The following is a 23,983-nucleotide window of genomic DNA, read 5'->3' as shown; positions in this document are numbered from 1 at the left end:
TCAAAATAAGACTTCTGTCACTCTGTTTACTATTGATTTGGAATTGATACCTGCTTTGTAAAACACTCTTTTTCTAAAATTTACTGGCCTATGTTTTTCTAGTTCATATTATTTTGGCCTTTCTGCAACTATGCACTTTTCCATAGGGGCTGAAACACATTAACAATATATTGTTGAATTACTGAAACCTATTATAAAATAATCAACTAATTTTATCTTTAACCAACATGGTGCTCTCCAAAGTTGTTTGACTACAACTCACGTCATCTCTCTTGGCCATGCTGGCAAGGACCGATGTGAGCTGCAGTCCAACAGCATCACATTGGCTACCCTTGATATCATCTAAATTCTCAAGTCAAGAAGAAGCCCCAGTCTCCACTTTAAACATTATGTTTTTGGACCAGAAAGTGGCAAGTTCTGCAGCTTGACAGTTCCTATGTGACTGTGTGTCCTTGTACGGATTCTGCTATCTGATTTAGCAACGCTCTAATTTTTAGCGGGTAGCATCGCATTTGTTTTGTAGGCTTCTTAAAATGATCTGACCGTGTCGTATTTTTATTACCAGTGATTTCATACTTGATCAAGTCATTGCCCATCACCTAATGAATCTTTTATAAGTCATCCATTTTTCATTCATCAAAGGGCCCTGACATAACTGAAGCAATCCACCTGCTCCAGGGTAACTTCAGCTGTAATGCATGATAAGATGTGAAATATACCATGGCAGTGGTTATTAACATAGGTAGAAGCTACAATTGATACTGCCTTTTTATTACTGTATTGCTTTTTGAAGCATTTGGTAACCTGCATTACTGCTTCTGGTTTGTGCCAATGAGAGCCACAGTGTAAGGCATGTTTATTATGTTATTTCCCTATCTATACTACTTTCAGAAATAAATTGTTTGCATGTTTCCATCCCTCTCTCTTCTTTCCATCATAACTTTTTGAAATACACATTCAACACCAGAAGAATGCAATTCTTTTGGAAACACACTGCAGTTCTTACCCATTCTGTTTGTGTCTGACTGTTGGGTATTGCATAAATGAATATTTTCATGATTCTTATAATGATTTTCTCACAGCATAACATTAAGGCAACTTGGGTTGTTGTTGTTTTTAACAACAACAACAAACCCAAAGCAGAGCAGCCTTCATTATGCTCGGTAATTACTATACCTAAGAGCAAAAACAAATATTAATCCTTTTTCCTTGGGATAAGTAGCAAAAGAAACTGTAATCCTTACTTACACTGAAGTAATGAAACATACAAGGATTCCAGAACAATATTAGGTGATAAAACTGTTTTTAAGGAAATACAAAAAAAAACACCTGTATTGTGGGGTTGGGCAATTTAGTATTCTGTGATAATTAAAGAGGTTGCTGTATTTAAAAGTGGGGAGTGGGGAGTGGGTGGGTTTCAAAGCATGGGGCATCACTTTCTTTAGTACAACAAAAGTCTATTTTTACATAATCTAGAATTCAAAATGCTGGGCTGCAGGCCTACATACTGAGTAAATATTTCAGTTCCTGAGGGTCCCCAGCAACCGAGTGCCTGGGTTTTTTCTAGGCCTGCTTACATACCTACATCCTTATGGAGCCACAGTTAAGTTACTGTAGGAACAGCTGACACATTAATGAGGACACCATTTGCTGAACAAGTAGTTCACTTTTTTTAAAAAAAGGTGGAAATTCAAGAATCATCAACAAAAAACAACACAACACAACGCAGCCCAATGTTCTGTTGGTATGATATGTAAAAAGTGATATGTGGGAAGCAAACTATAATTTTGGTTCCCCATGATGGAATGCTGAGGTCAGTCAAAAAAACTTAAGAGGGGGTTGCAGCCCCATCATTGATGTCATGTACAAAGCAATTTATTCTGACAGTGATAACTATTATCCACTATAAGCAAAGTGAAAAATATTCATTTCCCAAAGACAATACCTGAACCCTCAATGTTTGTTGATGTGTTGTTGTTGTTTTTTAAAAAACCTACCAGTCTTGTGATATGTGCATGCCACCTGTAGACAGAAGGGTCCTTTGCTAAATGTGAACATGTTTTAATAAAGCGAGAAGGGAGAGTCCTCTCCATGCTTCCTCTCATTATTAAAAAAAGCTTTGGTGCAAGATTTATCACTGTTGTTTCCCTACGTAAACATTTTAGCATGCCAGAAGTCACAGATGCAGTTGTATGCCATTTCTCAAAGAACAGAAATAAGCACAATGACAATGACAATGTACAGTATAGGCAAAGGAATTAAACCACTCGTGTGACTTCATACACACCTCCAAGATTACTCATGCTTGTTTCTAGAGGTGACTTGAGATTTCTAAATGACATAATTTGACTCTTGAGTTCTCAAACTCCATATTCCTGATGTGTTGGAACTTGTCTCCTCAAATTAGCATAGGAAGCAGAGGAGTTCCAGAGAAAGTTCTAATTCCTGTGTCACCTGATGCAACCCCCCCCCCAGGACCAGTTTAGACCCATTGCAGATAGTGAAAATGTGTCAAAATGGCACAGTGGAGGCAAGGTTCACACTTTCATGTGTTTTAAATATCTGGAAAGAACCACTGTGCATTGGGAAGGAGCAAAGTCTGCCAACATGCTCCTGTACCCAGTATGAACATCTATAAAAAGATTGGTATGGGTTTCCCATTTTGCATTCAGTAAATCAGATATGTGAATAGAGGAGTCTGTGCATGTGTGTGTGTGTGTGTGTGTGTGTGTGTACACGCATAATTTACAGGCTGTAAGTCCATGTGCCTATTTTTTAAAAAAAATATTACACAAGTTTCATATACTGCTTGATGGTAATAAAACCTCCAAGCAGTTTAGAAAAAAGAACAAAGCAATCAAATTATCATTAAAAACAACTACAGTGGTACCTTGGCTTAAGTACTTAATTCGTTCCGGAGCTCCGTACTTAACCTGAAACTGTTCTTAACCTGAAGCACCACCTTAGCTAATGGGGCCTCCAGCTGCTGCCATGCCGCCGGAGCACGATTTCTGTTCTCATCCTGAAGCAAAGTTCTATTTCCGGGTTAGTGGAGTGAACCGTATGTAACCTGAAGCATATGTAACCCGAGGTACCACTGTATTTGGAACATTAAAAAAAAAAGTTTAAATCAATGATAAGTTAGAAACCAGATTAAAACACACATAAACATTCTACAGGTGTAGATAGGCCTACCTAAACAAAAATGTATTTAGCAAGTGCTGAAAAGAGTACAGGGAAGGGGTCGGCCTGCTGTCAATAGGGAGGGAGTTCCCAACTATGGGTGCTGCCACACTTTGAATTATTTGGTTCCCTCATTCAGAATTAGTATTATGTAGCACCTGTAACTGTGCCAGTTCAGTTCCATAGACTGAAGTGGCTGAATGGCATATATGGATTGTTGTGGTTTTGCAAGTAAACTAGCCTCAAGCTATTTAGGGCTTTATATGCTCATATGCTGTGGTATAAACCACTGAGCCTCTTGGGCTTGCCGATTAGAAGCTTGGCGGTTTGAATCCCCGCGACGGGGTGAGCTCCCGTTGCTCGGTCCCAGCTCCTGCCAACCTAGCAGTTTGAAAGTACGCCAAAAAGTGCAAGTAGATAAATAGGTACCGCTCCAGCGGGAAGTTAAACAGCATTTCTGTGTGCTGCTCTGGTTTCATTGTTCCATTGCACCAGAAGCGGCTTAGTCATGCTGATCACATGACCCGGAAAAACTGTCTGCAAACAAACGCCGGCTCCTTCAGCCAGTAAAGCAAGATGAGCACCGCAACCCCAAAGTCGTTCGTGACCGGACTTAACTGTCAGGGGTCCTTTACCTTTACCTTTTTTATACCTTTACCTTTTTTATACATTGAATAATGATATTGCACTTAGTCATGATTAGCATGGCATTGAATGTCTGTTCATCACTTCTCAGCCTTATCAGGGTGCCTCTGTCCTGAAATGTGACATTTCCTCTTCCAAATGAAGTTGTTCTATTATTTCATCTTCCAAGAAATTCCTTTAATTTCTTATTCTCTTATTTAAGGTTATCTTAAACAACTTGGGAAGTCATGTAGAACTCAGATTTATTTCACTCGGATTTCTAATTCATAGTTATAACTGATTACATTAAAATTTGTAATAAAGCTTTCAAAAAATACATGAACACCACCCGGAGCCTTTTTGGCAGGAAAGAAGCAATACAAACTGGACCACCACCACCACCGCAGCAACAAAAATAATACATGAGTATATTCACAAAATCACCAGATATATTTATAAATAAAATAAGTATTTTTTTAAAAAAAAATGTTACTATACTCCAACTTCAATAATAATATTTTAAAACAACAACTTTCCTTGGATCATGAATTTTGTTGTTGTTTAGTCGTTTAGTTGTGTCCAACTCTTCATGACCCCATGGACCAGAGTACGCCAGGCACTCCTGTCTTCGGGTCATAAATGATAAGACTCAAATTTGTATTTGTGTACGTATTTAATTTTAATTTTAATTCAATTGTCTTGTTCTTGTTTTCTTTTTGACTTGTGCATATGTTGCATATATATTGACTTGAAGTATATGTTTTTGATTAAATAAATGAAAATATGTTTAAAAAAAAAAAATTCAGAGACTCATTTGCCAAAAGAAAATCTGGGTTTTTTGTGGTGCATTACACTGGGGCCATCAGATGGCTCTTGGAATGTCAAGATATGTTGATAGCTCACCAAAGGAGCTACTTTAGATCAGTTCTGGAGCTGTTGCGTATGTGTATTCTGCACAGTGCTCTATTAAAGTTTAACTGATTGATGATTAGAAAAAATGTGTTGAGCATAAAATGCAATGGCAAATATTATTAAAGCCTGTAAATGACCTAGATATTTCTCATCGGTTGTATTACTGATTGCTTTGTTTTCATATTAAATGGAATCTAGATGTCTGGCTGTGAAGAAGACAAATTTCATTTCTCATTTGCAAGCTTTACTGAAATGGTGACAGCTATTTGAACTGGGTGATAAAGCAGATTGCATTAGGAATGAAAACCAAAGGGAGCTAAGCAAAATCAAAATATATCTTGTTTTGGACAAATATTACACTGTGTCCATAAACTTGTATTGCAGTTTAAACAAATTAATAATTTCAAATTATGTGCAAGATCTAAGCAATTGAAAGGGCAGGAAAAAAATATTCTTTGCAATTATGCTTTGCTTGCCAGCAAACTGCAGATACCATGGATCTGGATGAAATCCAAAATGTTAGAATAGTCTGAGCAGAAGTCCTAGGTGGACGAGTATTGTACAATGAGTTGGGAATAATCAGGAGACTGAGATAATCAAAGGATAATTGGTGGTAATCAAGGCTAGAATAATTCCACAAACTGTATGTCAGATAATTTCTTATTCTTCATGGAAACAGTACATTCTGTTTGCCTAATTTTAATGTCCTTGTAATTATCACTGTGGTTCTTCCAACACCTGTCTGGTTGGCACACCTGATACAGACTAAATTCTGAACAAAACTGGTCATATTCAGTATGCATTTGGTGGACTATTATGTTCTAGCTTGTTTTGAAAAATCTCCTGGGCACATGTAATACTATTTTATGATTATATGTATATTATTGAGCAGCAGCTTCTGGATAGTTACAACCAGCTAGTGGTTTTCTATTTACGTCTAAAATTCTGTGTGGAACAACCAACAGCCTAAATGCTATTAGTTGATTTTGCTGGGATGTTGTTATTGGTACTGGGTGATCTTTAAGTCAAACTCTGAGTTAGTCCATTGATTTCAATGGGCTTACTCTTTGTATGACTAATGTAGACCTGTTCCACCTCGCCAACATTACTATCCTTCCACTTCCACCTATTTCCATGCATCTGTTGAGGGGTGTTGCTCAGGGCTTATGCGGTAAGACTTTTAACAATGAATGACTCAGTCATCCCCATTTCTCCGAATCTTTGTAAAAATGTCTGCTGAATCAACTCTAAGCATAGTCAATTAAGTTCAGAGGCTAGCTGGAAGGTTATGAGCTACAAGGAAAGCTTCATCTCCTTTACAGCATTGACTTTCAACTAGGGAATACAATCCACAAGAGAATGATAAAGATGGAACAGATATTTGATTAGTGCCTGGGTGGGAGTGTGCCTTCGAAGCACATGTATCCTACCTTGGGTTCTATGACAAAAGAAAGGTGTGAGTATAAATAAGAAAAATAAAAAATATTGCACAATATCTCAAGATGTATGCTTACACCAAGGCCATGCTGTTCATAGTCCTTTGATGGCTCTTGTGTAGTTTGCAGATCAGCACTGATCTCTTTCTGGGTTTATCCCTGGCATTCCATTTTATCATGTTTAGCAATGGAAGCAGACACAGTTTTGTATTCTATCACACAGATGTAAAAATGGTCCATATTTTATGAGAGAGGTTCAGAAGAGAAGGCTATACATTTGCGTGAATCCATTTAATTTCATTTGCATTTCATTGTTTGGATGCAAGTTTGTTAACCTATGCAATCAGAGCAGAGTTTTGTTATCTGCAGAGCAGAAAGTAGGGCATCCTTGCCCCCTCCTGCTTAGGCCATTCTTCATGGAGTCTCCTTCAGGGTGTTGGAGCAAACTTGCCCCCATTTATGGTGGGAACACCATTATCCATGCCTTCTACTGAAATCAAGGGAAGGAAAGGAAGGGGGGGGGAGCAAAACAGCTAAGCATTTTTGGTCCATTATTAAGACGAACCATCTTCCTTTTACAATGGTAGTTTAATTGTCCACACCAGCTATTTCCTGCTGTTCAGCAGTAAGAGCAACTAATGGCAGTGAAGTGCATTTTGAAGTATGCCATCATTATTTATGTGGCTGCTGTGGTAAATGAAAAGTACAATTTAACCTAGAAGTATGGCATGCTTATTTAATTTCTCTCTTTCCCTTAGAATTTGACCTCAGATAAGCTTAACATCTGTTCCAAAGATTTTCTACAACTATTGGCACATATGACTACTTGATCAGGGGCTCAGGAAAAACTTTAGGACAGTACCCCCCCCTGCCCGCCACTGTGGGATGTTTGGGATTGATCTATATCTGTACAAATTTTCCAGTGCTGCTCACACAGCAACTTCTGTAGAAGTTTGTTTCTGCATATCTACTGACCTGTGAGATGTTCCTTCCAGTGTGCAAAGCAAATTAATTTAAGAGCAAGTATGTGACTTAAAGCTCTTTGGATGCTAACGTTCCATTTCAAAAAGGGCAGACCAGCTGAGTTGGCTAGCTACTACTCCAGTGCAAAACACACACACACACACAGAGAGAGAGAGAGAGAGAGAGAGAGAGAGAGAGAGATGACAGGGAAACAGAATGATGAATTGTCAACAGCATGAAAAGATGAGCTGGACGCAGAAGGGTGAAAGAAAGGGAATGTTTATTTTTTGTGTCCTGTGCCTGGCTTTTATGACTCATGCGTAACACAGTTTCTTTGTAAAGAAAGAGGTTGCAAGTGGTAGAAACAGTGTTGCATGCCCAATGCCATGGGTTCAGTCACTGGCATCTAATCCAGGATAGCTACTTGAAGGCTAGCAACTTCAAGTGAGGATAGATAGTACTGGACAGGTGATAGTTGGTCTGATTTAAGGGCTGTGCATCTTTACACTGGTGTACAGTCAGCATGCCTGCATGTGGGAATGTGCTCACGAACTCTTCCTCACCTCCATATGCTATTAGCATCAAAAGCCTATGGCATAAACATACTATGTTCATTTCACAGGGCTACCAGTCATGGTAGGATCCGTATGTATATAGTCCATCCCTGCATAATCCCTTTCTTAACTGAACACATGAAGAGAAAGACAAGAGCTTGCTGCAACAGTCCCTCTCCTGCCTGTATGCATGTTGACAGTACAATGTAACATGTGGCACTCCTTTAGTGATAATGTATTATGATGCATTATACACAACTAACAAACCACCGAATGAGAAGCAAACTAGATGTGAAGTAACAAAGTTTAAAACTAAAATAAATATTTGGAGTTACTCATTGTGTTGTCTGGTTTTGCTCCAGATGTAAAGCATGTGTAACTCCAAAGTGATTGGGGTGCATAATTCCATAAGCATTGAGTGCAGCAGGAAATGGCTTTCATCTACTGCTTATTTGAACGTAGACTCAATGGGTAGTGTGGTGTAGTGGTTAGAGTGTTGGCATAGGACTTGGGAGACCTGCTTTCAAATATCCACTCAGTTCATTATATTCACAGGACCAGTCACTGCTTCTCAGCCTAATCTACCTCACAGGGTTGTTGTGTGGATTAAATGAGGAGGATGAGGAGAACGATGCATGCCACCTTGAGCTCCTTGGAGAAAAAGGTGGAGAAGAAATGCAAGAAATAAATAATCTCAAAATGTGCACCTGCACCCTGTCTGTACATACATTTCCCAATTCAGAAGGAAACCACTCGTGCATATTGTTTCCACTTGCTTAACACCATTGCTGGGCATCTGTTACATTAGTTGCATCACATCTCTTCACTACTTTTAATAAATTCCTGCATATGCATAGAAATTTTTATAGCTTTCTGAACAATAGATTTATTGCACATAGATGGCTTGGAGCTGTAAGCTAAATATAGAGGATTAAGCAAGAGAAACTTTTTAAATCAACCTCTCACACTATCCACTATAATACAGAAATCAATTTCTGAATAGATAATATGTTCCATAATTGAAATGAAGAGTGGGAATTTTTGTCAGACTTGAAGGATTTTGTTGTATCAGGCTTACAATATACACAACAGAAGAGTTTCCAGTTTTGCGAAGCTAGACTAATTTTTTTCTCTTTCTCCAGGGGTGGGGTGGGGATAGTCTGTACAATTAGATTCTTCCCAAAGATGTTTCAGATATGGCAACTTGCTAATAAACATAATTGCCAAAATCTATGAGTCTTTTGATGGTAATAGTTTATATTTCTCATATATTTCCAATCACATTAGAGCATCAGTTAATACGTTCCTGTGTCTTCTCCGTTACCTTTTAGATAACCCAGTACCCCTTAGATAACCCAATAAAATTACAATAGGCCTTAATGGTAATCATGATATCCTTAAAAAGAAAACCACTACCTGATTACAGTTCCACTATAAGCACATGCAAATCTGATTACATATCCAGCATCTAGTTTGTTTAACATCCCAGTTCATTTTCCTTTTTATACCAGTTTCACAGAGTATGGGAGTACCCATTCCTCCCTGTGCTTCAAAATGTATTATTATTTCTCAGGGGCACCTAGATTTCTGGACATGTCACTAAATGTCAGTACTTAAATTATTAAATGGAACTGTATATTAAGTATACATGCCAAACGTTTAATTTTCTTCCCTTAAAAGCTTAAAAAAGAACAAAGCATGAGTGCTTGTGTTGACAACACATGGCTAAGAATCATGGTCTGCTCTGCCAGAGAAATCTTTGCACTCCTAGTTCTTCCTTTGCTAACCTAGTGCCCTCCAGATGTTCTGGATTACCACTCCCAACAGCCCCTGCCAACACAAGTTGCTCTAGCACAAGGATTCCAAAGTGCGGTCCATGGGCCACTAATGGTCTGCAGACTTAATTTAGGTGGTCCGTGGCACGTCTGTGGGTTTGTGGTTCAGGCTAGGAGGTGGCACATACATTGCATTAAATATTCATATTGGCTTTTTTTGTATTTTTGCTTCTTTTAGTTTTCTTTGAATTCTGTGGAATTCAAACTGTAATACAGCAAAATACAATATATAAGAAATGAACGAAGCAATAAAGATACAATTAAAAATCATACAGAACCTGTCACGGTGCATTACAAGTGCAACAAGAAGCAGAAAAATCATTAAGTATTTGGCCAAGACCCTCGGCAAGCTTTAAGTGGTCCATGGGAGTGGGGGATTTGGAGAACCACGGCCCTAGTGAATTTAGAAATTATGCCCTCTTAGCTGTGCTTTTACAGTTCAGTGAGTAATCATATAGCTAATAAGGCAGAAGTTTATAAGGGAAGTTTCTATTGTTATCCTGTTGGTTTGTTTTTCTTTCTTTCAGCATAAGAAGTCCAAAACCTATTTATTTATTTATTTCATAATTGCTTCCTATGAAACATCTAAAAGCAATTTCACAATAAAGAACATCAACAATTAAAGCAATTTCATATATAAAAACAATTCCAAATCCAATACAGATAGAACTGGGATGAAAATCTCCACTTAAAAAGCTTTTTGATAAAGAAGGTCTTCAACAGGAATGGAAAATACAATAGAGGCGCCAATTTTCTAATGGGTCATCCGCTGCTGATATTAAATTTTTAAAGCCAAATTTCTCTCAATTAATAATGCACTATTAAAAAGCAAAGACTTAAAAGTGCCACAGTCTCACTAGTTCTTTCCCATTGTTGGCAGCAGCCCACATCTTTCCTTTTAAGACTGTTTTTGTATATATAAAAAGAACAAACAAACAAATATTTTATTATTTTCGAATTGGCTACAGAATGTTGAAAAAAAAACTGAGTGAAATAACAGAATGCACTGCGACTTTGGTACCCTTTATGTCCAGAAAGTTGTGTTTTAATATTTATATTGTTTTAATATTTAATATTATAGTGCTTTTAAATAAGCTTGTTATTTGAGACCCTCCAGTGTCCTGCCATGCCAGGGATCTGCCTAGATGGTGTGATTATAGAATTATAAAATTGTAGAGTTGGAAAGGACCCTGAGGGTCATCTAGTCCAACTTTTGTTTAGTTTTAAAATATTGGTTTCTGAATTGGGGAGGTCAAATATCCAGGGCAGAGGTTTCTAATACTTGTGTTGTTGTTTTTCTGGAAAAGCAAATCCTTTTCTTAAAGAATGTGAGCAGCTTGTAAGTGTAGCCAAATGATGACTTTCTTGCAGTTGTTGTGTTATCAGTGTCAATAGCACAAGAGCGTCTTACACAGCAGCCACAAACTTACTTACCTGGGAATTGGTCCCATTGAACTCAGTTGCGCAGTGCCATCCTTTGAAGGTGTACTATGAAGTGGTCCCTACTGAGTTTCATGGCACTTAACGCCACAAAAGTGTTTATAGGAATGGAGCCTTAAGTGGCTGTTAGAATAAGATATTTAGCCAGAGTTGATTTAGGTGAGATCAGATCATTTATTCCTGGGAGGCACTCTGATTGACTGCTCCTTCTTGACTGGCCGTAAGCTCATATTTTTGCAGATGTCATCCCTGACATTTTTCTATACCATTCTCTTATCTGTGTCACATTCAACACAGCTGTTGCCAACTGGTTTGTCATCTTTCTTTTTGAAATCCCAACTCTACCTACATTGCCTACCATCTTTTTCATATAGTGCTGGGTTACTGAGATACCTCTTACCTGACTTTCCTATGGAATTCTAGTCCTTTTCTAAATTGAATATGATATAGACTAGGGGTCACGTTTTTACCTCCTTCTCCTCACCACTCTTCCCTGACTAACAGCTGATTGGCACTGTTGGAGTCTGGAAGACTCACCATGTCCCCATCCTCCAGTAAGCAAAGGAACTGCACAGTGGAACCTTTTTTCTGCAACCAGATTGCATTAGTGTTACCCCTAAACCTAGGGTACACAATCTGTTTTGATTCTGAGTGTAAGTAGTCCATATTTTTGTATGCACATTTCCTAAAGCAGAATATTTGAAATTGGGAAGGGTCTAAGGTCAGTGGTAGAGTTGAAACTGAGTTTTTAATTTTGCAATTTCCAATTTAATGGATCTTGAGTGTCCTACTTTGCAGAGGACTGTCCTCTGTTGTAAGCCCTGTGATACTTGTATGTTGGTCCTCTATCTGAATAGACCTTTATTTTGAAGGACTATCAGGCTCAGGTGCAGTTTCATGGAATCATAAAATTGTGGAGTTGGAAGGGACCATGGGGATCATCTAATCCAACCTTCTTCAACACAGGAATCTTTTGTCCAATGTGGGGCTCGCACTTACCACCCTGAACCTAAGAGTCTCATGCTCTACCAATAGTACTTGAAACTGCCCTTCACCATTGATAGTGATATAGTGACTCAGGGCATTTGAATACTTTAATTACTTTTCCTCTGTATAATAGGGTTCATGTCTTGTAACCTTGTATTGTTTAACCATTATGTCTGTGTTATGAATAGTTCTTAGTTGCTACCTTCCACACAGTCACATACCTGTGGTTTATTTATTTGTGTTTTATTTTATGTCTGTATTTCTTTGACAGTGATCTATACAGTGGTACCCCGGGTTAAGAACTTAATTCGTTCTGGAGGTCCGTTCTTAACCTGAAACTGTTCTTAACCTGAGGTACTACTTTAGCTAATGGGGCCTCTTGTTGCTGCCATGCCGCCACCACATGATTTCTGTTCTCATCCTGAAGCAAAGTTCTTAACCCAAGGTACTATTTCTGGGTTAGTGGAGTCTGTAACCTGAATCGTCTGTAACCCGAGGTACCACTGTAATTAGATATGGACTACATGTCACCAGATACTGTTTGGTAACATTGTATTTCCCAAATTATAAATTAAGTGCCTTTTGGCCCCAAAATTCTTCATCTTAGAGAGAAATCACAATGCCTGTGATTCCCTCTCTGGCAGCAGCTGGGCATGCTCAAGAGCCCTGGGGCATGTAGTATCCAGAGTCCCTGGTATCCATACTAAAAACTTGGGACTCCTGAAAAACTACAGTGACTATGGTCCTTGGCATCTGGATGCTGCCACTGCAATGAAGCTATCTCTGTTGCCATAAGTAGGAACAGAAGGACACAACATTATACAGGAGCTTACAAGAGGTTTCAGACCTTGTGGCACTCCTAGTGGAGATATCAGAACTGCAACAGAACCATAAAAAACAAACATATCAAGAAAAAGGTAAGGCAAACATAATGACTCAACTTCCAACAGCAAAGCTACCAACTACAAAAAAAAGGAATACAGTGCATAACAAACTAAAGCATATTACAGGTTCTTGTATATATTACAGAAACCTGGCTACAGCAAGAATTTACATCCGGGCATTTCTTGAAAATTACTTCTGGGATATTGGGGATTATTATTATTATTATTATTATTATTATTATTATTATTATTATTATTACTTCTTAAAGTATTTGTACCCTGCTCTTCAGCCAAAATGGTTCCCAGAGTAGCTTACATACAATAAAAACTAGAGAGTCCCTACGTGCCGGCTTACAATCTAAAAAACACACAACAACACAACACAACACAACACACAAAGGAAAGGGGACAGGGAGGGAAGGGGGGGAATCAAACTTGGATACTAATTCTTAAATAGATGTTCTTATAATAACCAACTGACACAGTTCAGGTGTAGGAGATGCCTGATGGATGATGGTGGAGGGTGTTTTGCTGAACTGAACTGACTTGGCCACCACTGATATCAGAACAAAGGAAAGGCCCTGCTGAATCAGGCCAAAGGCCCATCTAGTCCAACGTCCTGCTCTCACAGTGGCCAACTTGATGCACTGCCCCATTGCTAATTCCAAGCAACTGGCATTCAGAAGCATGGTGCTTTCTACAGTGGAGGCAGAATGTAGACATTGTGGCTGGTTAGAAGAGATAGCACCAGGCATGCTGGACAAATGTCAGTCTAAGGCAGATGCTAAACTTTATTTCCTCATATATCCCTTGGCAAATGCAGGTTCAAGATTCTTCCAGCGGTAAACGTTATACTGTATAATATTTAGTATCCTTGCGAAATATCATGAAATACTGATTTTTAAATAATCTTCAGACCTTCATCTCCAGGGTCACATTCAGGTCTCAGTTGTTCTCCTCCTCCTTCCCTGTCTACCTCATTTCATAGCTGTCCCATAGAGGAAATATGTAAGAGCCCAAGCATATTAAGCCAATATATTCCAGCTAAATCTCTTGATTCCTCTTCATTGCAAGAAGCCATACATGCAAAGAAAGGATTTTGGATAAGTGGACAGTGACATTTTCTCATTCTTGTTGTCTGGATCACTGCCTGCTGAAATTGAATCTGAGTGCTTGAGCACATCTCTGCTTTTAACTGTGATACGGAACAGTGTTTACAGGGAGTGGGGGGAAGTGTGCTATAAAATTCTCCTAGAGAAGGATGCTTTACTTTCCATCCCCCCTCTCTCTCCTCCCCAGTGGTCAGAGATAACCTAGTATAGTATGAAAAAGATTGGCTTTCCTTTGGTGCCTGACCAACTTTCATTCCTCATTGCCTTTCCAATCACTATTCCTTTTGTTTTCTTTGCATTGATTTACAACTGGTCCTTTTCTAGTTGAACTCACTGCTTCATTTGGTATGTGTCCTTAAAATGCCTCAAATAGGCTATCATTAGCAAAAGTCACGATCTATTTAATTATAATTTACTGGGAATGAAATGCTGCTGCTGACCTCTATCTGACATTTTCTGGGCTTGACTCATTAGAAATGGTTTAGAGATTTGCATTTGGGTATTTTTAAAAGACATACCATATAAAGACAAAGTGGTATCAAGGACAAGGTGTCCTATGGAAGAGTTATAGAAAGTTGCCATTTCCAATGTTTACCAAAAAGTTGCATAGAAATTCCAAGGAATTTGCTTGCTCCTGACCGTGTGTGAGTAAACTCAAGCAACCAACATGTTCTCTCCATCTCCACAAAAAAGAAAAGATGGAAGATTTTTTTAGGATTGCTGTGAGGTGCCATAAAGAGGTAGAGACACATCTGTGTAAAAATAGCCTAAAGAAAAGTCTCAGAGCCAAATCAGGTTGGTGCTTGTTACAGCTTGTCAATATCCTTGTTAAATTGTGGTGCCCAGAACTGAACACAGCATTTCAGGTGTGGTCTGACCAAGGCAGAATAGAGTGGTACTATTACTTCCCCTGGATGCGGGTGGCGCTGTGGTCTAAACCACAGAGCCTAGGGCTTGCCGATTGGAAAGTCGGCGGTTCGAATCCCCACGATGGGGTGAGCTCCCGTTGCACAGTCACAGTTCCTGCCAACCTAGCAGTTCAAAATCACACCAAAAAAGTGCAAGTAGATAAATAGGTATCTCTCCGGCAGGAAGATAAATGGTGTTTCCATGCGCTGCTCTGGTTTTGCCAGAAGCGGCTTAGTCATACTGGCCACATGACCTGAAAAACTGTAGACAAACATCGGCTCCCTCGGCCAGCAACCCTAGAGTCATTCGCAACTGGACCTAACTGTCAGGGGTCTTTTACCTTTTTATTACTTCCCCTAATCTGATCACTATACTTCTGTTGATGCAGGCTAGAATTGCATTAGCTCTCTTTTTCCTGCTGCTGCTGCTGCTGCTGCTGCTGCTGTTGCTGCATCACAGTAGTGACTCATGTTAAGCTTGTGGTCTACTAAGACCCCTAGATCCTTTTCACATGTACTACTGGTAAGTCAAGTGTCCCCCAACCTTCTATTTGTGTAGCTGGCTCTTCCTTTCTAAGTGAAGGACCTTACTTTTGTCTCTATTTAAATTAATTTTGTTAGTTTTGGCCCAGCTCTCAAATCTGTTAAGGTTATCTTGAATATGTATGTGTAAGAGAAAGCTTTTCCCTTAAAACTGGCATGACATGTTTCAACCAGCAATTCAAAGCATTTTAAGTCAAGTATATGAGCTCTGGACTTACCTAGAAACATCTTCAGCCTTTACACAACCTTCAGAACACAATGTTTAGATACTCCCCATTGGTATATGCTTGTTTCATCAAGAAATGGAAAGAGTTATGCAAATTAGTGTATTTTGCTGGTTGGTATGTTAATTCTTAGATTTTCTTTCTGAAAAGCCGTTAGAACCCTTCAGAATAAATCTTTCTCTTTTACTGAAAGAACAAGTGTTAAGACAGTCTTGAAAAGTGAAAAGCTGTCTTTCCCTTGCTTTTCTTAATAATACATTTTCTGTATACAAATACTATTCTTAAGAGCTAGCATATTGGTTCCATTGTAATTTTGTGTATGAGTTCTTGCACATCATACAGCACCACTAGACACTTGGCTGTTCAGTAATTGACACATCCCTTTATGAACAATTGATTTTGATTGCCTTCTCCTTGCTTTGCAAGCACAATTTGCATAGCATGCTGGTTTCAGCATGGAAAATTATTCTGCAGGCTGTAATTCTGTGTTCTCTATAGCTTCTCAGCCTTTGGTTCTGGATTGTATCAATAGCTGTTACTTAGACACACACACACCCAATTTATGTGCTCTTCCCATCTCAGTGGCCATGAAAGACCAAGGGCCCTGTGAGAGACAAGGTCAGACAGTGGTCACACATGTAAAATAATTAAAGCACATGGCTCCACCCAAAAGATTCTGGGGACTCAATTTCGTTAATGAAGCTGGGAATTATAGCTCTGTGAAGGGAAAACTACAATCCTCTGGATTTTTCGGGGAACCTGCTCATTATGCTGAATGCGCAGCATGACACAACACTTTCCCCCCCTTAATTACAGGCATGGGGTGGGAATTTTTGGGACCATAGTGCTGGGGAGGGTCAGTTTATTCATTCTCTTGCCCATCACACTCAAGATGGCAAGAGGTAAGCTATGAGGCTTGGCAAAACAAACAAAAAGTTTCCGAATGGTGCTAGTTTTGTAGCGCAGGGGTGTCACCCTGTGGTCCACAGGCCTGATTCTGCCCATGCATTTCCTTTTTTTAAAAAAAAAAATATTTATTAAGAATTTCAAAAAAAAATTGCAAAAAAAACATAAAAAGGAAACACAATAAAAAATTAACAAACATACATTACAATACATCTAAGATAAAGAAAAAACATAAATAACAAAGCAGCAAAAAAGAGAAAAACCATTAAAACACATCCAATATTTCATAACTTTACCTTTCATTTACTTGTTTCATTGACCTCCTCACACCTCCCTTTTTGTATTCTAGTTCAATTAACTATTTCAGCAAATTCTTTCCATCTTTCTCAATTTTTTCCTGTAATATAGCTTAACGGTCTAACCTTTAATTTTTTTTCATTTTGACCCACTATCAATCAGCTTTTACTTAATTCTTTATGAAATTTCTGCTAAAACCATATAACTTCATTCCAATGAATCCTTCTAACATTCATTGATTTTACAATGTTTTTGTAAATATACTTTAAATTTTTTCCAATCTTCTTCCACCAACTCTTCTCCCTGGTCTCGGATTCTGCCAGTCATTTCCGCCAGTTCCATATAGTCCATCAGCTTCATCTGCCATTCTTCCCTGGTGGGTAGATCTTGTGTCTTCCAGTACTTTGCAATGAGTATTCTTGCTGCTGTTGTAGCATACATAAAGAAAGTTCTATCCTTCTTTGGCACCAATTGGCTGACCATGCCCAGGAGAAATGCCTCTGGTTTCTTCAGGAAGGTATATTTAAATATCTTTTTCATTTCATTATAGATCATCTCCCAGAATGCCTTAATCTTTGGGCATGTCCACCAAAGGTGAAAGAATGTACCTTCAGTTTCATTACATTTCCAACATTTATTATCGGGCAAATGATAAATTTTTGCAAGCTTGACTGGTGTTATGTACCACCTGTAAATCTCTGCCCATGCATTTCCTAGTGGTCACCCAGCCCAGCAATCCAATTTACCATTGGTGGCATTAGCAGCTGCCAGGGGAATTGTCCTATGGGGGGAAATTGCACGTGTGTTACCCGGTCACAGTCTAGCCCACTGTGGTGAGATATAATTCTAGTTAAATTATGTCTATAACTTATAAATAATAATTATATAAATTAGCACATGCAAATTTTATGCAAATCTGAATTGTCTTTTCTCTCTCTCTCTCTCTCTCTCTCTCTCTCTCTCTCTTTTAATTTTTGCTGATGCTTAATGCACCCCAGTGCACCTGGGACACATTGTTCTGTACCTTGCCCACATTCACAAACCTACTTGAAAGAAATTATGCAAGCGCTGCTGAAGTCTTGCAAAACTCTTTTCATTAAATCAGTCATTTATATTGTGGACTGGTTGGTTAAATGGCATGAAACATGTTAGGGAGGGAAGTTATTGACAGTAGATGTTTGTGCATCAAACCCATTTATTTATTTATTTATTTATTTATTTATTTATTTATTTATGTGACATTTTCATTTTCAGATTTATGCTAAAAATGAGTTGTTAAAATGGGGAGGGGGGAAAGGCACTGAGAGTAGGTTTGGGACAGCAGAAAAGAAACAATTTAGAGTGCTGGAGGTGAGGGTAAAACTGGTGTCATCCCATTTCAAGGAGAGAATTGACAGAATTTGTAATTGCAGTGACTGTAATGCAGCCACCAAAGAGACTGCCCATGTCAAGGTCATTCGTGTTTTGCTGGGATTGTCAGGTTTTGATTCATCCTCCATTGCGGTGGTATGTGACACTAGGATTGTCAACAACAATTTCATAGCAGCCTCTTGACCATTGTCATAGTATTTTATCTCTCGGTGATTCTCAGAAGTCATGTCTTGTCTAGCCGAGACAGCTTTCATACTTCAGTTCATACTAGCAAATGATTGATATACCGCTTCTTTATTTTATCTGAGAAGCTGGTTTGCATCCAAGGTCATTTAATGCTTCACTTTGAGGAATATTTTCCTGTTGTTTGGAGTGTGTAGATATATGTGTGTGTGTTTGACATCAGGCCCGCTAATTTGCTGTTTGTTAAACTCCATTCTTCATCTGTTGGGGATGCTTCCAAACCATAATAAGCTTTATTTGCAACTATGTACATCAGGCAGAAGGTGACAGTAAGCCCAAGGGGAGAGGGCCATTAGCTCAGTGGTAGAGCATCTGCTTTGCATGTAAAAGGTCCCAGGTTTAGCCTCCAGCATCTCCAGGCAGGGCTGGGGGAGACATCTGTCTTTCATCCTGGAGAGCCACTGCCATTCAATGTATATGATACAGAGATAGATGGATGAATCACTTGACTCAGAATAATGTCCTATGTGCCTTGAGTCCACTCACACTATTGCATTTATTACCTGACTGCGTTTTTCATGCTGCTGTTAATTTATTGAATGCTATTATTAACAAGAATGTGATGAAAAATGAAATGAAAGCATTTTGTAGAGCACTATAGAAATGATAATGTCTTCCATGTTGGAATGTATATAAAGCCTCTTTTCAAGGATGCTCCCGGGGGCAGGACTAATGGGTGGAAATTGCAATGAGGCACATTTCAGCTGAACATTAGTTACCAGATCCTTGACCCTATAATAAAATTTGTATTGTATTATTAAACATTAGGAGAAGCTTTCTAAGGGGAAGAGTTGTTTGAAGGCAGGCTATTTTGGAAGGTGGTGGGCTCTCCTTAGCTGGAGGTATGGAAGCCGAGGCTGATCAGCCATCTGTCAGGGATGCTGTCATTGCAAGATTCCTGCTCTAAGCGGGAACAGACTAGATGTCCTTCACTGCCTTAAACTTCTTGTTAGATTGTGTGCTCATATTTATGCATTGACTCTCTCCCCACCCCTTCATGCTTCCAGGTCTGTCCTCAAACATTATTTTTTAAATTGCCAGTGCAATTTAACAATTCTGTTCATTTTGCAAGTTGATAAAGATAATATGGACATGGAGTCTTCAGCAATCATTTATTCTAAGGCAGCATTCACAACATACATCTAAACTGCTATGATATCATTTTAAATAGTCATGGCTTCCCCCAAAGAATTCTGGGGGCTGTAGTTTCTAAAGAACTGCCAGCAACCTTAGAAGACCTCTAATCCTCTCACAGAGCTACAATTCTCAGACTTCACTCCGTGAGGGGAATAAGGGTTTCCTAACAACTCTCATCACCCTGAACTAAACTCCGAGAATTTTCTGGGGGAAGCCATGGCTCAGTGAAGCTCGTGGTCTACTGGTGGTTCATAGAACACAGTTTGGAAGCCCCTATTCTAAATCACTCATGATCCCTTATATCAACCTATATGTTGTTATTATGCATGTTTACCTATTAACAGATAGAAAGCATTAATGTCCCAAACTGTATTATGATCAAGTGCCATTTGTTTAGAAATTTAATTCTCTCCTGGTTTCAATCCAGCACCCCCTTAACACCAATTGGCTTACATTCTTCTGCAGGACTGAAAATGAGATGATAGCTTTCCAGCAATGCAGTCATACTGTGTCTGGAGATGGAGAGAGATCCATGCACCACAGGATAAAGTGTGTTTGAAACCAGCAGGATTTGAATTAAATTTCAAAACCTGCAAGGAATTCAGCTCATCCAAAGCAAAAATGATAGTTTTATTATTCCAACCTCTTGCACATGAGCGATTTGTGGCTTTTAGTGCCTGCCAATTTGCATTGACTAATCAATTGATCATAGTGATGCCACAGCCAAAGAATAGAAATTACAGACCATTAGGAAGGCTGAACAGATCTCAAAGATCTACATGTAAAAAGGCAGATCAATAGATATATTTTGAGGAAATGCAGCTCTGTAGGGGGAAAATGTATTTCTTGATAGATATTGCAAGGGGCCTACAGTTAGGGTTACATAATGTATCTTCCAATTTTTACTCTTTTTCATTTGGGCGATCAATTTAAATCCAACTGAGGCTGGAATGTCACATTATGAAGGCAAATGTTGCTCTCAATGCCTGACCACTACTTTTGTGCAGTGTTGCAGTGGGTGGGTAATTTGCAGGCATCAGGGCTTCCACTGTTCAGCTTTCTTCCTGTAACTATTTATCTTCTACTCCCATCTCTTTTCCCCATGTGTAACTTTAGGAATGTGTGTTTGCAACAGAAGTCTGAGAGTGACTTCTACATACATTATTTCCTAAAGGAAGTGGCCCTGCCTTGAGACCTCATATTGCATGACAGGTAGTCATTCAAATTATTATTATTCCTATAAATAAATAAGTGGAGTGTACATCGTTCTCCCCGTTTTGATCTCACAACAATCCTTTGAAGTAGGCTAGCCCTGAGAGGCAGCTCAGGATCACCCACTGAGCTTCATGACTGAGAGGCAATATAAACTTCTATCTGACACCTAAATCTGTTTCTGACACACACATATGCTTTAAACGTTGGGGTAGGGTGAGGGAACATTCTAAGAGTGAGGGCAGATTCTAGCCCTTCCATCCCCGGACACGCATCAGTAATGAGAGATCCCCACTGGAAAGACATTTTTAAAGATTGTGTGAGATATATGTTTGTATGCTTGTATATGTGTATTAATGATGAATTTAAAAATTAAAATTAAAATTTAAAAAAAAATATGAAATAAAAAAAATAAAAAATAAAAGACTTTTTTAATCGAACCTGGTAATTGTCAGTCCTAAAAGTTATCAGTAATTTCTGTCCTTTAGCTGATACATCAGTCAAGCAATCAGTCAATCAACTGATTAATGAGATATTTAAATATGGCATGTTTTAATTGGGCCTGATCCTTCTGAAAATTATTCTAATAAATGATCTGTGTACACCTTTTGATTTTAGGCAACATGTTTAACCTTTCGTTTCAGAAGGCTTTGCCTGACAGGTTGATTTTAATGCACTGTCAATTTTTTGGGCTGGTTTGGTGGGTGTCTAAATATTGTGTTTTTATGCTTAAAGTTTAGTTTATGGTTAACAGTTTTGTTTTGTTTTCTTCAAGTTGCCTTAGTGTCTTTTAAGCAATGCTTTTTAAATGGAGTGAGGTTACATCCTCAGCAACTAGTCATCCAGGATAGGGGAGTCAAAGCACATGTGTAGACTAGATCTGAGACTTCAGTCTTGTACCCAGGTACTCATGCAGACATTTCACTGAAATTAATGTGAATCACCAACAGACAACATGTTACAGGAGTTCAGCAAACCCCTTGTATCCATGTTAATCTGGGAGACTTATCAAGTCAATAACCTTGAAAATGTCATCTGATCAACTGAATATTTATATTGACTTATTGATTCCTAGAGAAGAACCTACATCCTCCACCCTTTGCTTTCTATTGTTATTATGAAGACCAACTCTGAATTTATTGATTTATTTTATTGATGGCATCCATCCAATAAATTAAGAAAAGTTGCTATTTTGTGTGTAGAATTGCTATTGCATGCCAGATCTTCTTTGTTTCTCCTCAGGGAAAAATCGGTTTTTGTTCAGAAAAAAATTATCTATTTTTTTCTGCTTTATAAACAAATCTGTGACAGCAGGAATTGTTTTTAGAATAAAGTCATTGTTCTATATAACTAAAACCTAATGCAACTGTAGTACTGCAGAGTGATTGCTATAGAGTAGAAGGAATAAAAATGATTGGATGTAGAATAATAATATAAATATTTCTCAGCATTGATGAAAAAGAATCATATTGTTACAGTGAAAGTCCTGGGAAAGGGCTTTGTTGTTGTTTTTAGAAAACTTTCATGAATACACTCTCCAACATCTACAAAAAAATCAAGTTGATATGAAATCTACTTGAACAACCATAAACACAGTAAAAGAAAGCAAATGGGCTGAAAAGAGGATATCATTGCCTGGCAGAAATATCATTTCTCAATATGAGCACTGATAGGATTCCCAGGATTAATATAACATAGTAGTGTTTGTTCATGTTAATACAGGGAAAGAAATTATAAGCACTCTTTGAAAGGGAAAGTGCAGTATTCTCGAAGAGTTATGGAACTTGGCTGTGCTATGTTAAGGTCCCACATTCAATATCAGAGATCTAATAGTTGGCTTGGAGGATGTCTCCACCAATCAATTTTTGTAAGAGCTGTCAATGAAAATGCAGAAGCAGCCTCTCTCACTGTCAAAGCCTCACATCCCCTGTATATAATAATATGCCATGAGCTATAACAATGAAGAAACAGATCCTTATCCTATGCAACCTAAAATTTTATTGTAAGGGGAGGGAACAGAGGGATGGTAGGAACCTGAAGATGGCAGGAAGCAGACCAAGAATGTGTGTTCAGTTCAATAAAGCTGCTTAGGGATGGACTTGTCAATTTCCAGTCCATAAAGCTATGGCTTTCCCAGTAGTGATGTATGAAAGTGAAAGCTGGACTATAAAGAAGGCTGATCGCCGAAGAATTGATGCTTTTGAATTATGGTGCTGGAGGAGACTCTTGAGAGTCCCATGGACTGCAAGAAAATCAAACCTATCCATTCTTAAGGAAATCAGCCCTGAGTGCTCACTGGAAGGACAGATCCTGAAGCTTTGGCCACCTCATGAGAAGAGAAGACTCCCTGGAAAAGACCGTGATGTTGGGAATGATGGAGGGCACAGGGAGAAGGGGATGACAGAGGACGAGATGGTTGGATAGTGTTCTTGAAGCTACGAGCATGAGTTTGACCAAACTACGGGAGGCAGTTGAAGACAGGAGAGCCTGGCGTGCTCTGGTCCATGGGGTCACGAAGAGTCGGACATGACTAAACGATTAACAACAACAATAGCTTCTGAATGTGTCCACCCACAATTCTTTTCCACACCCACATTAATCAGCTTCCAATGAAGATTTGGGTTTTGAGGATAGATTTGAAGGTAGAGGCAGGGGTGTCACAAAGTTGTTCTGAAGGGCAACCTCAGGCATTGGGAGCATCGGGGGGGAGACATGAGTGAACGAACTGGAGACTTCTGGACAGAAAAAGGCCGTGCATTACATTAAACAACTAGGAAACAGCCAAAATGCTGTTGTCAGGGAACTGCCATCGGAGCCAGAGGGAGAGGGAGGGCTCCAGAGGGATTGCGGAGAGCGTCCCGGGAGGGAGAGAAGCAGCACATCTTCTGGGGAAGGAAATCAGCGTAGCACCAGTGGAGAAGGGGGGCAGATGGGGGAATCGGCGAGGTGGCTCCAAGACTCTTCGCCGGGAACCAGTGGGGAGAGCACTGGTCCTCCGATGCCCACACCCTCCCTGCACAGAAGGCTTCCGTGCAGGGAAGCTAGGCGGAGACTAAGCGTCAAAGAGCTTCTTTGCTGGAAGAAGTTCAAGAAACGTCCACTAACGGATTCTGCCAGCGATTGAGACAGTCACGGGCGCGTGGCTATCCAGACAGAAAGGGTTCATTCAGGCAACCAGCCAAGGGTGGCGTTGATTTACACACAAGCAACCC

At 39.1% G+C, this 23,983-nt stretch overlaps 1 protein-coding gene across 2 annotated transcripts in view; it reads left to right on the top strand.

Annotated features, from left to right (window-relative positions):
• The window catches only part of NEGR1 (neuronal growth regulator 1), a 444,891-nt gene that overhangs the window by 70,905 nt on the left and 350,003 nt on the right, over positions 1-23,983 (top strand). The gene's annotated exons all lie outside the window — the stretch shown is intronic.

This window comes from Podarcis liolepis, assembly GCF_965112155.1.
Source record: "Podarcis liolepis genome assembly, chromosome: 6".
Taxonomy (NCBI): domain Eukaryota; kingdom Metazoa; phylum Chordata; class Lepidosauria; order Squamata; family Lacertidae; genus Podarcis; species Podarcis liolepis.
Note: the sequence above shows the minus strand (reverse complement) of the source record. Positions and strands in the feature narration are given on the sequence as shown.